This window comes from Aegilops tauschii, chromosome 5, assembly GCF_002575655.3.
Source record: "Aegilops tauschii subsp. strangulata cultivar AL8/78 chromosome 5, Aet v6.0, whole genome shotgun sequence".
Taxonomy (NCBI): domain Eukaryota; kingdom Viridiplantae; phylum Streptophyta; class Magnoliopsida; order Poales; family Poaceae; genus Aegilops; species Aegilops tauschii.
Genome location: NC_053039.3, coordinates 338,056,752 through 338,066,489, shown reverse-complemented (window position 1 = coordinate 338,066,489; position 9,738 = coordinate 338,056,752). Strand labels below are relative to the sequence as shown.

The window sequence follows — 9,738 nt, the reverse complement described above, 5'->3', positions numbered from 1 at the left end:
GGAGAGATGGCCGAGTGGTTCAAGGCGTAGCATTGGAACTGCTATGTAGGCTTTTGTTTACCGAGGGTTCGAATCCCTCTCTTTCTGTTTCTGTTAATTCACCAACGTTACCGACCATAATGAAATTTCTAGTAAGAGGAAAATCCGTCGACTTTCTAAATCGTGAGGGTTCAAGTCAAGTCCCTCTATCCCCAATAAAAAGCCCATTTTACTTCCTAACTATTGTACCAACCTCTATTTTTCATTAATGGTTCAAACAAGATTCACTATCTTTCTTATTCTACTCTTTCACAAACGAATCCGAACTGACTTCTTTGGATCTTATCCTATTCATACAAATGAACATATTATAGTATAGGCAAGTAATCCCTATTATTAAGTAAGTCATTCACAATCCATATCATTATCCTGATATTTACTAAGTCCAATTTGAGAATACTTTTTTTTCTTTTTTAGTCCCTTTAATTAACATAGATACAAGTACTCTACTAGGATGATGCACAATAAATAGTCAGGATAGCTCAGCTGGTAGAGCAGAGGATTGAAAATCCTCGTGTCACCAGTTCAAATCTGGTTCCTGGCACAGAACGAACAATGAATGCCTTTTCGGGAAATAAAAGGGCCGACGAGGGAAAAGCTGAAGCTAAGGGGAAGCAGAATCAACAAGAAATCCAGGAAATCACAGTGAAAAAAAAACGGTTTTCTCGACTCGTGTATAGATATAAAATAGCAAAAGTACGGTTCAGAGTCTTTTCTTTCTTATTTGAAATCCAAATCGAAATGCCTCAACTTGATAAATTGACTTATTTCTCACAATTTTTCTGGTTATGTCTTCTCCTCTTTACTTTTTATATTCTCTTATTTAATAACAATAATGGAATACTTGGAATTACTAGTTTATCCGAAGTATACCAATGGTGTAAGACCGTCGACTATTTGGGAAAAGGAGAAGAGTATGTTTTTATTATCCATGAATGGGATCTTAATGAGCTACCCCCCGAACATGAAGGTTTTTGGCAACAGGGGGGAGGTGGGGAAGATCACTACATATATGATGATTCTGTGAAGAGTGATGATTCATCAAATGATGAATCAGATCTCGGCACGGATTATGACTTAACTGATGATTCATCAACTGATGAATCAGATCTTGGCACGGATTATGACTTAACTGATGATTCATCAACTGATGAATCAGGGAGTTCATTTGATGATATGGACTGCTCTGAAGGAACACCCCCCCTGAAGGGAATGAAAGTCGTCTGATAATCTTTCTATAGGTTCCCCGAAGAGAATGGACAAATCACAGAAACACTTTCTATATGTTCTGTTATTTCGAGATTCAAAGAAGCAAGCAAGTTTTTCATATAGTTGTTTTTGTGTAGTGATCTCTGTTCATGGAGATCACGAGGCCACTGATACCCCATGTGGATAGGTGGGATAGAAGAGTGGGCATGTGGGCTTCTATCAAAAGATACCGCTATCGCTACGCTCATATACGTCAAGGAAAGGAAGGGAGCGAAATTATACGTTAATGTTTCCACCTACTCTCTTTTATAGCACAGGGGTGAGTTAAGTATAGGGACGATCCACTCGTCGTAAATAGCGGCACGTTAGAACATTATCTACATGTTTCCTTTTCTTGCTTCATGGCACATGCCTATTGTAAAACATACCTACCGGAAGAAAAGTACGAGTTTGTGAACATGCCATTCCCTTTCTTCGTGCACTCATTTACTAGATAGTCAGGAACCTTCTTTTGACTTGACCAGCTTACTTTACTAGTAGAGTAGTAGGCCTTTGCTTCTGAACGACCTTACAAAATGGATCAACTAGAAATGAATCGATGTCATAAACGAATTTCGCTAACCGTAGTAGTAAATAGCATGACATCAAGCAATTGATCAAAGCCAACTCAAGTTGTATGGAAGGTGGACGGTTGAATTACCCAACTGAAATGAAGAAAGCAATCCGCATAGCCGGAGTCCAGTTGGATTGTTCAGGCTACGGAAGAAGACATGATGCCATTTCTCTTATCGATACAGGAAAACGAGCTATTAGTAGAAACTACCTGGAATTGCCGTGAACCATCCGATAGTAACCGTGCACCCGAGGTGTTCAAAGCCCCTTAGCAATGGGAACGGAATACTTTATTAATAGAGCGTTTTGTTGGAAATATGCCCTAGAGGCAATAATAAATAGGTTATTATTATATTTCCTTGTTCATGATAATCGTTTATTATCCATGCTAGAATTGTATTGATAGGAAACTCAGATACATGTGTGGATACATAGACAACACCATGTCCCTAGTAAGCCTCTAGTTGACTAGCTCGTTGATCAATAGATGGTTACGGTTTCCTGACCATGGACATTGGATGTCGTTGATAACGGGATCACATCATTAGGAGAATGATGTGATGGACAAGACCCAATCCTAAGCCTAGCACAAGATCGTGTAGTTCGTTTGCTCAGAGCTTTTCTAATGTCAACTATCAGTTCCTTAGACCATGAGATTGTGCAACTTCCGGATACCGTAGGAATGCTTTGGGTGTACCAAACGTCACAACGTAACTGGGTGGCTATAAAGGTGCACTACAGGTATCTCCGAAAGTGTCTGTTGGGTTGGCACGAATCGAGACTGGGATTTGTCACTCCGTTTGACGGAGAGGTATCTCTGGGCCCACTCGGTAATGCATCATCATAATGTGCACAATGTGACCAAGGAGTTGATCACGGGATGATGTGAGTTACGGAACGAGTAAAGAGACTTGCCGGTAACGAGATTGAACAAGGTATCGGGATACCGACGATCGAATCTCGGGCAAGTAACATACCGATAGACAAAGGGAATTGTATACGGGATTGATTGAATCCTCGACATCGTGGTTCATCCGATGAGATCATCGAGGAGCATGTGGGAGCCAACATGGGTATCCAGATCCCGTTGTTGGTTATTGACCGGAGAGTCGTCTCGGTCATGTCTGCCTGTCTCCCGAACCCGTAGGGTCTACACACTTAAGGTTCGGTGACGCTAGGGGTATAGAGATATTAGTATGCGGAAACTCGAAAGTTGTTCGGAGTCCCGGATGAGATCCCGGACGTCACGAGGAGTTCCGGAATGGTCCGGAGGTAAAGATTTATATATGGGAAGTCTTATTTTGGTCGCCGGAAAAGTTTCGCACTTTATCGGTATTGTACCGGGAGTGCCGAAAGGGGTCCGGGGGTCCACCAGCCCCGGGGGGGCACATGGGCTGTAGGGGGTGCGCCTTGGCCTATATGGGCCAAGGGCACCAGCCCCAAGAGGCCCATGCGCCAAGAGATAAGAAAAAGGGAGAGTCCTAAAGGGGGAAGGCACCTCCGAGGTGCCTTGGGGGGGAAGGACTCCTCACTGGCCGCACCCTTCCTTGGAGGAAGGGCCAAGGCTGCGCCCCCCCTCTCCCTTGGCCCTATATATAGTGGGGGGGGGAGGGAGGGCAGCAGCAATCTAAGCCCTGGCGCCTCCCTCTCCCTCCCGTGACACCTCTTCCTCCCCGCTTGCGCTTGGCGAAGCCCTGCCGGGATCCCGCTACTTCCACCACCACGCCGTCGTGCTGCTGGATCTCCATCAACCTCTCCTCCCCCCCTTGCTGGATCAAGAAGGAGGAGACGTCGCTGCTCCGTACGTGTGTTGAACGCGGAGGTGCCGTCCGTTCGGCGCTAGGATCATCGGTGATTTGGATCACGACGAGTACGACTCCATCAACCCCGTTCTCTTGAACGCTTCCGATCGCGATCTACAAGGGTATGTAGATGCACTCCTTCCCTCTCGTTGCTAGATTACTCCATAGATTGATCTTGGTGATGCGTAGAAAATTTTGAATTTCTGCTACGTTCCCCAACACGTTTGTGAAAGGAAATTCCTGAAATGATGTATCATCGAAATGGTTCATTTCAAAATGTTACCGCATCACCGGTAGGATTTCCAGCTTTCTCGATGGTAGGTTTAGGAATTTTTCTACCGAAGGAAGTGACCAAGGAAGGAATTCGTAGCCCAGAACCTTAAGCAGGAGCTCATAACGTATACGAATGGAAAGATTCCAGCTATTTTTTCCTACCCCAATAGTAAGTATCGGAAAAAAGGACTCCTTCTCGAAAGAGATAGGCAGTCATCACATTATCTACTTGATTATGATATGGATTTGGATCCAACGGATAATGCAAATCGAAAAATCAAGCCCGCCTATAAATGAAATAAATGAAAGTGAAAGTTCAGTACGAAGTGGTAGAGCGAGAGCAGCTAGTTTAGAAGGAAAAGAAAAAGGGTGCCTACTCAGTGGTAAGTTAGGTCATTCCTTTCTGGCTATCACAAAAGAGTATGATCGAGGGTCCCATAAGGCAAAGGGAAGGTGCTCCCCCGGCCTACTACCCTCGGAGGGATTCCTACAATTTTCTTTTTAAAAATAATACATAGGTGGGAAAGTGGTATGAATATGGGGTTCGAAGTCGCCTAAAAGAACCTTTCTCATTCGCAAAGCTAAACAAAGTAGAGAAAAGGGGGTCATCCCATTGGCCAGACTGAGCATCAAGCCAGCCAAGAAGTCAAAGCGAAGGAGTGACTCGCATGAGTCAACACTTACTACTCAGGTCCGGTATATATATCTTAAATTCGAATATAGAAATGTTAATGTTATGATTTCAGTATTGTTGAAACTGGCTTTCACATGAATAACCCCTTTTGTTATTCTACGTGCACTCTTCCGTAAACTAAAACGGGCATTCCTACGCAAACTAATAGGCACTTTCTTACGTGAACCTATTTTTGGTATAGCTTTGCTAATCTTTGATGGCCATCTGTACTTGTGAAAAGAGATAGAGTCGTCTCGCACATCACTGCTTACTTGTGATCTAGATCTGCATCCTGATAAGGTGCATCCCGTTAAATGATCTTATGTAAAACTTATCACCACAGATAATAAACAGGGCAGAGTTTTGAAAAGTACAACTCGATCTTTCACCTCATCTTATGGTGGTGACTTTACCTATTTAGGAATTTCTATATGTCATCATACCTTTTAGGATCATAACCATCCTTATCTTGTAAAGTTTCTATGGCGAAAACTGTAGGCGGGTGACCCTGACGATTGCACCAAGACTGGTATCAGAGTCCCTCGGTAATCAAAATCATAGAGGCCAAAGTTGCTAATGTATCTGCAAAAGAAGAGCTATAGGAAGTAGCAAGGAATCCCACATGAACCATAAGCTAGAATACTGGTATCAAGAGATGTTATTACAGGTACAATCCTATTTTCGTCACTGTATAGAGGCATTCGAGGTTTCATAGACAAAGGTTAGATAGATGGAAAAAAGCTAGGTTAGATAGTAAGAACTTGGTAATTGAGGGTTGGCCAAAGCAGGATCTATGGTTCGGTTGCTTTTTTTCTCCTGATTTTCTGATCCAAATCCTATTTCATTGATTTTCTGACTGGAATTCCAGAAGGAAAACTAGGAGAAATTGACTGGAAATGATTATCCCATTTCTTGCTTTCCCAACCGGAACAACAAACTAGTAGGAAAGGAACTGTTATTTTGGAGTTCTGTCCCAACCTTCATTCAATTATCCGGGCTCCCCTTCGGCTTGAAGAAGACCGCTTTCCCTTTCTTTTCTTCCCTGGCACCCAGCATAAGTTATAGGGCGGCCTGAGGGTAGACCCAACAATTTGTCAATCTATACACAACATAAGTTATAGGTCGGCTAGGTCAATCAGTTGAGGGAAGGCCGAAGTAGTTCTGGTTTCGGAAATCAAGGCAGATAAGCTATGGTGTCCTATAATCCTCTCCCCTGAAGGGTTGTTAGATTACCAAGTCCGCAAGGAATGGGAAATAGGACCTTTAAATCAATGCAAGTAAGGGCTGATTAACCTAAAGAAAAGAGTGCATGCATCAGAAAACACTTTTATTTGATTCTAATTCTCGTATCAATAAGATCATATCGGGATCCATCTATGAAAGATCTCTATTGCATCAATAAAACAAACCCCTATATATATATCCCTTTTTGGTATAGAAAGTTCCAGCCAATTCCAATAGCTTGTGATAGAGTCAAGGGTGCGATTACCCTGGAATTTCAGCTCACACTTTCGGAAAGCTCAATAGTATCGTATTCCGCTCGTATGCTCTCGTTATGTAATAGAATACCTTTTACCGTTCATCAAGTGAACGTAGCCCTTTCGTAGTCTATGCCCCTTTATTCTTAAGTGGGGGAATCCCTTGAAAGCCGGTGATCGAGTGAGTTTTTTTCTAGGAAGCTAGTTCTTTAGGGCTTAAATGCGCCGCTTGTCGGCTGTGAAAAGTATACCTTTCCTTTCCCACCTGTTTTCGGTGCCTTCTTTATGCTCTTTCCTAAGGAAGCAAGAGGAATAGTGAGGATCGACAGGCAAAGAATGGCTTGAGTGAAAGCTGGAGTGGCACAAGACAGATTGAAAGCAAAGGGAATAGCTCATATGGAAAGAAACATATATAGTCAATGAAATTCTAAAGATAGCCGTAATAAGCGATATGATAAAAGATTTAGAATGAATGAATAGAATCTAATAACATCGGGATCCCGTGAAAAAATGGGATTGGGGGAGTAGTTCCCCTCTAGCCAATCCTAAAAGTTCTTCTGCCTTTGATCCCGTGGTAAGCCTTTCAAGTTTCCAGCCAGTAGACAAGAAATTCAGTAAATAATAGCAATGGGATAGCCATCATAAAAGGGAAATCTCAATCAGTACTTCTTTTTTGGAAAGCGAGGTTGAGTTATATGAAACTAAGGCAAGAAGGCGAAAAGACGTTCACGTTACCAATTCCGTCTCGACTGATCTTTTATTGCTTTTGTTTTTTCTCTCGTGCCCTTCTGGGCGTTACAAAGAACTGATGTAGGGGTTGCCGCTCCTTAGTTCATCTCTCGGTAGAACAAGGCACCTATGCGGTGGGTTCGACTCCCACAGGAGCGTACATTTCCAATAGATTTGGTACTTTTCTTGATTCAGAGTTCTTGCTGTCCATTACGGATTCTTTAGCGATGTAAAGCCATCAAGCAGTAGACCAGCAAGGGTTTTTTCTGTCTCGGTATTCATTCTTGAATCAGTGACTGAGAGTAAGGTCTAGTGATCCATCTAATCACTAAAGGTGGGGCATCTTTCTTTTAGTAGTAAGCAACTCAATTGAGAATCTAGTTTCTTGATCGAAGTAAAGAAGAATTGTAGTTCCTCTTTAGGCGAGCTACTTCGTTCCTATTCTCCGATTCTGAATAGGAGAAGGTTGTAATGAACCCAAAATACTTCGCTAAGGTTCAACCGTTTCGCTACGGTTTTCTTCCAATTTCTTCTAAGGAATTTTGATCAACAGAAAAAAAATCTAAGCGAAGGCACCTTTCTCTGTATGGAGAAAGGAAGAAGATGCTGCTTCGGCTTCCGTTTCTAGCTCTGCTTGAGCTGCTTCGTCTGTTTATCTTGATGTGGGTGTCAGTCTTTTGAGATCTCTTCTCTCACTTTTGGAGCACAGTTGGTCCTCAATTTGAAAACCGACAAAGGTGACTTCTTCCTTATTCACGCCTTGATGCACCTTTTTTCGTGTTCAATCTCGCCTGAGAGCAGTGCATTGATACAACAGAGTTCTTATTCTTACCCTTCAAAAGATCGGGAAAGGTCATTCTAGGCTCTTTATCAGATGTCTCATTCCATCCTTTACCTTGTGCCATGCATGATTCCTAGATCGATTGAATGATCAATTCGAACTTTAGGACCATAGTCCCTTTGGCCACACAGGAAAAGGTTCATTGTTTTATTTGAAGTAGTGAGACTAATCAACCAAGCGAAGCAAAAGAGATACAAGTAGTGATTATTACTAAAAGATTGGAATGCTATTAAGCATAACGAGACGCTAGCTCACGTTGGCATCTTTCAACCTTTCGGATAACTTCACTCCATACTAACCAAGAAGAGCTGGGCGGTTTTACTACCATTAGTGAGTAGTTCCCTCTCCATTTTGCAATACAAATATAAGATCACTATTATTACGAGTGGTGAAACCGAAAGCAATAGTCGCGTACTGGAATCCCAGCAAAGAAGAGTGATTTTCGTCAGAAAGAACAAAAGCTGGAGGAATGCGATCCAAAAAAAGGAAACATTGCACTTTTTTTTCGTTTGCAAGTAGTTGAAGAGAGAATCCACTACCAAAAGAGAAAGAGTTCAGCTGCCCCGATTTCTCAAAGGGTAAGAAGAAAATAAGAAGTCTCTTGTGCAGTGAGGAGCACAACGATTTGTGCTCTGAGCGATAGAGGTCAAAGGTGCTACTAAAAGGGGGCAATGAGATAACAACTTGAAACAATAGGAGAGAAGTGGTAGCTTCATGTCAGGGTGAACTGAAACATCTTAGCCGTAAAAAACCTTCCCTTTTCAAGTCCTTGCTATCCCTCTCGTTCTACCCAACTATCTATAATGGGGCAGAGAAGGATAAGCAAAGTAGGCGCCCGAATATTTATTAATTAAGAGTTTTCGAGACTTCATTCTCTTTTTAGTTTTGACTCTGGGTCCGGTACAGGTTGACGCGGAGGATAGGGATGGGAAAAGCAGCCCTAGCTTTGGGAAAGACCGGATCATAACATGAATTTCAGGGCATACTTAGTAGATGCAGATCTAGGTACTCTTTCTTCCCCAGATGGGGAATGGGCCAAGCCGATCCATTGTTGGCTCTGAAAGTGCATTTGCTAGTTTGAAAGAAGCTGAATTCGGGTGCAAATGGGATTCAAAATGATTCTTGTGTTTCGTAGCATGATGCGCAGACTCACTTGGTAAATAGCCTTCCCTAAAAGAGGCAAGGTGCTCACACATGAAATTCCCTTTTGAAGGATATCCTATTTGACTTTTATGCCATACTTGGGCAAAGCCATCGAGACTATATCCATCACCAGGAAGAAGAGAAGCGAAGCCATAATTTCTTTAGGATAAGCCTGAGATATCTAGTACAGTAACAGTGGTCGAATTGCTGCATAGCCCCCCCCCCCCCCTAATACGAATTTGGCAAATCCTTGTTCTAAAGTTAGCGCACCATTGAGGTAAGTAAATATTAGTAGGCACACAGGCAGCCCGTTGCAAGGAAGGAAAGAGCAAGAGCTAGGGCTAAGTGCTCGAGTTACGGTTGTTGACTCGGAATTGTAAGCCGAAGAAGCATTTCTGTGACCTGGTCGTATGAATGGTTTCTTTCTCACTACCAGAGCTAAATAAATAGGCATCAAAATTCAAAGAAGGTTTGCCTTCACTTCAACCTTAACCATTGACGGAAGATTCATACCTATGAATATTCCCCTCGTCATTTGCTGAAAGCACTTCCTATAGCGAACCAGGCAAGGAACATATCGAGTAGGCTAGTACCAATTCCTCCACATCAACAGCAAAATAGGCATATGAATCTTAAGTAGGAAATTCCTTCATCTCAGATGAGGTAGGTAATCTACCATAATTTATTTCCATTTCCAGGTAAGATGAGCGGAGACGAGTTTATCAGCACTGATACCCCCACACATCGTGGCCGGTTCCCTCGGGGGTAGAAACTTAGCTTGGAGAAAGATCCCGTTGATCTTCGGGCTGGCCCTTGCCTATTGAAAATATGGTGTCTCATAAATGCTTTGTTAATGCCTCTTATTCCTAGGATCGGTCCAAAGCACGGCTCAGTTGACGTTGATAGACTTGTGCATGCTCTGCCGCTCGTAACCTTTTT

At 42.7% G+C, this 9,738-nt stretch overlaps 1 non-coding gene across 1 annotated transcript; it reads left to right on the top strand.

The window, feature by feature from the left end:
- TRNAS-GGA (transfer RNA serine (anticodon GGA)) lies at positions 1-87 on the top strand. Its single transcript has one exon. It is a non-coding gene; the product is annotated as a tRNA-Ser (tRNA).
- The last annotated feature ends 9,651 nt before the right edge of the window (positions 88-9,738 follow it).